This window comes from Mus caroli, chromosome 6, assembly GCF_900094665.2.
Source record: "Mus caroli chromosome 6, CAROLI_EIJ_v1.1, whole genome shotgun sequence".
Lineage (NCBI taxonomy): Eukaryota > Metazoa > Chordata > Mammalia > Rodentia > Muridae > Mus > Mus caroli.
The window spans coordinates 104,424,745-104,428,720 of NC_034575.1; the positions used below are offsets into that span (position 1 = coordinate 104,424,745).

Here is a 3,976-nt window from a genome sequence, read left to right on the forward strand (position 1 = left end):
TTAGGGTGGCTATATCAGGAGCCTCAGAGGCACCAGGTTTAGAGGTGGGAGACACTTGTGGGACATCAGAATATTTCATGATGAGTTCGATCGGTAGCGGGAGCAGAGAGAGGACCCCTGATAGCCCTGAGAACCCCACCACCGCCACAGGCCTAGTCACCATCACACCTGGAAGGAGCTACAGCTGTCGCCTTCAGCCCCATCACTGCAACCATGAGCAGCGAGGCCGAGACTCGTCCCCCCTCATGTCGTAGGGCTCCTCCACGCAATTTTCAGCAAAATTACCAGAATAGTGAAAGTGGGGAAAAGAAAGAGGGATCAGACAGCGCTCCTGAAAGCTATGCCCAACACCAGCCCTACCACAGGCAAAGGTTCCCACCTTACTACCTGCTGAGACCACAGTATTCCAACCCCCCTGTGCAAGGAGAAATGATGGAGGGTGCTGACAACCAGGGTGCAGGAGAGCAAGGTAGACCAGTGAGAGAGAATATGAATTGGGGTTACAGACCATGATTCCGAAGGGGCCCTCCTCGCCAAAGACAGCCTAAAGAGGATGGCAATGAAGAGGACAAAGAAAATCAAGGCGATGATAACCCAAGGTCAGCAGCCACTTCAACTTCGCAGAGAGAACCCTAAACCACAAGGTGGCAAAGAGACAAAAGCAGCTGATCCACCCTCTGAGAATTCCTCTGCTCCCTAGGCTGAGCAGGGCGTGGCTGAGTAAATGCGTGCTTACCATCTCTACCATCATCCGGTTTGGTCATCCAACAGGAAGAAATGAATATGAAATTCCAGCAATAAGAAATGAACAAAGATTGGAGCTGAAGACCTTAAGTGCTTGCTTTTTGCCTGCTGACCTGATAACATTAGAACTATCTGCATTATCTATGCAGCATGGGGTTTTAATTATTTTTACCTAAAGATGTCTCTTTTTGCTAATGATAAATGTGTCTTTTAAGAAAAAACAAAAGGCCTGGTTTTTCTCAATAGACCTTTAATAGTTTTAAAATTGTTTCATATCTGGTCAAGTTGAGATTTTTAAGAACTTCATTTTTAATTTGTAATAAAGTTTACAACTTGATTTTTAAAAAAATGTCAACAAACTGCAAGCACCTGTTAATAAAGGTCTTAAAAACATCTCATGATAAGCAGCCTCTAGAACTATCTATCTTCTGTACTATCCAGAGCAGAATCGAAGACCCCTGGTGTCCTGACATCTCAGTCTTCAGGGATGTCACTGGGGCCTCCAGAATGTTGTGAGGTAAGCCTACCAGAGACTACCACAGAGACACTTTTTTTTTTTGGTTGTTCTTTTTTTTTTTTTTTNTTACATNTTTTCCTCAATTACATTTCCAATGCTATCCCAAAAGTCCCCCATACCCTCCCCCCTACTTCCCTACCCACCCATTCCCATTTTTTTTTGGCCCTGGCTTTCCCCTGTACTGGGGCATATNAAGTTTGCATGTCCAATGGGCCTCTCTTTCCAGTGATGGCCGAATAGGCCATCTTTTGATACATATGCAGCTAGAGTCAAGAGCTCCGGGGTACTGGTTAGTTCATAATGTTGTTCCACCCATAGGGTTTCGGATCCCTTCAGCTCCTTCGGTACTTTAAAACCAAAACAAAAGTCTTTATTGCTGACTGGCAGGTGTAGAGGAACTTGCTCACATCATGCATCATTGAGCCTTACAGCCCTTTGTGTTTTCTGAAAAGACAAAAAAAAATATGCCATGGTTGTCACATATCAGTTAACAAGAAGCATAAGTATAGAAGCCAAAAAAGAAAAGAACAAAAGGCCAACAAACAAAGTTAATACATTTAAGGGTTTTCCTGTAACTATGGACTATGTCTTTGATAGGCTATGTCTTTGTTCCCATTTTGGCAGGTGTTGGGGCATATGTTCTAGGTTTTAAGGTCAGAATGGTGCTGCTAACATAGTGTCAGTTGTACTAAAGTCTGGGGACCTCTTACAGTTGTTCACTTAATAGCTCATGAATTCAGATTCAGGAAACACTCAGGTTTGGCAAACATAGGAAAAGCAGCAGGATAGATGATCAACATATAAAATTAGTATCTTTTCTATGTAGCCCTTATATACTCACTGAACAAGAATTAATATAAATAATATAATTTATAATAAATACCAAAACAAAATACTTACAAATAAATTTAAACAGGGCAGTGAAAGACCTCCACAGTGAAAACCACAAAACACTGATGAAAGTAATTGAAGTAGACACAAAAAAGATGGAAAGACTTTCTGTGTTCCTGGATTGAAAGAATTAATCTTATTAAAGCGGCTGTACTGCCCTAAGCCATTTGCAGGCAAATATAATCCCCACTGAATTACCAATGGCTTAATCACATCCTTCACAGAACCAGAAAGAACAATTGTAAAGTTCACATGGAAGTACAAGATAGCCAAAGCAACTGAATGAAAAGAACAAAAGCTAAAGGAATCAAAAAATTCTTGATTTCAAACAATGTACTCCAGAGCCCCATTGGTAACTCGAAATAGTATCATTTGGGTATAGAAAGTCACATGGATTAGTAGAGCAGAGTACGGGATTGAGATATGAATTCTCACGTCCACAGCCAGCCTATTCTCAACAAAAAGCAAAGAATATACATTGCTGAAGTTTTCAAACAAATGGTGCTGAGAAAACTAATATACACATGCAGAAGGCAAAACAAACTTCTCTCTCATTCTCGATCATTCTTCTCAAGATGTACCAAAAACTCAGAGACTGAATGTTAAGACCTAAAATACTGGTAGAAAACATGGGGCAATAAGATATTCACATAAGCCTTGTTTTTGTGGCTATGACTTCCAAGCCACAAACAATTAAAACATTAAGATTATTTTAATCAAACTGATAAGAATTCTGCACAACATATGAAACAGAAGATTGAAGAAATAACCTGTAGGATAGGAGAACATGTCTTCTGCTCATTGTCTAATAGAAGGTTAATATCCAAAATACTCAAGGACTCAAAATCTGTTTAATCACACTTAAATAGTCAACACACTCACACTTACGCTCAAACACAGAGATATCCATTAGAGCCATATAATCACACACTCTCACCCTGCCACTAAGCACACTGACACAGACACACTCACACTTTCAAAGACACTGAAACACTCTCTCAAATACACACCTTCACTTTCATACACTCTCAGATTGACACACATCCACAGTGCACCCAGACATACTCACATACGAGATATTCATATATGCAGTATTCTCTCACATATACACTCAAACATTCTCACGCTAAGACACATTCACATTCACAGACACTCATACACTGATGTGTTAACATGCACACACAGAATCATATCCATAACTTTCACACACATATTCACCCAGTCACATGTAGGAACAGTACAGCTAAAATTTCTTCCCTGAAGAGATAAACAATGTATAGCCCTTCTCCTATGGTCTCAACTGTAAACAGGTACAATCTCCAACTTTTACTCTGGGAAAGCAATGCCATTTTAGCCTTACTTATAGAGCAGTAGGTGAGGGGATATGAGTATGGATAGGAGTGGCTTAAAAGCAGTCACATTGGGAAGTCTGTATCCTGTATACATGGATGGTGGCTCTCCTACTGCTGTGTAGTTGGATTATCCTCTCTTAACCCTTCTCCTCCTATGTAGTTGAGAACCTTCCTAAGGCCTTGTGCTTTTAAGGGAGAATTGCATACAACTGGTTGATAGGAGTGGCTGATTCTTGAGCAAGAGCCCCATGAATCTCTCCAGAACTCCTTTTATAAATGTGAACAATCCCAGCTGTGATGTTCTTTTTATAGGCAGACATAGCTGATGTGTTGAAGATGGTGGCAGTCTGACTTATAGGATAGTCTAATACCAACAATACACACTCACAATAGTATGAGGTTGTAGACACTTAGGCATAAAGATAGGAATGCTGATTCTATCTGTGGATGAGTGCTTTCTTTGAAATCTGTG

The 3,976-nt window shown here is 40.6% G+C and overlaps 1 pseudogene; it reads left to right on the plus strand.

Moving 5' to 3' along the window:
- Nucleotides 1-213: 213 nt before the first annotated feature.
- LOC110295740 lies at nucleotides 214-724 on the plus strand (annotated as a pseudogene).
- The last annotated feature ends 3,252 nt before the right edge of the window (nucleotides 725-3,976 follow it).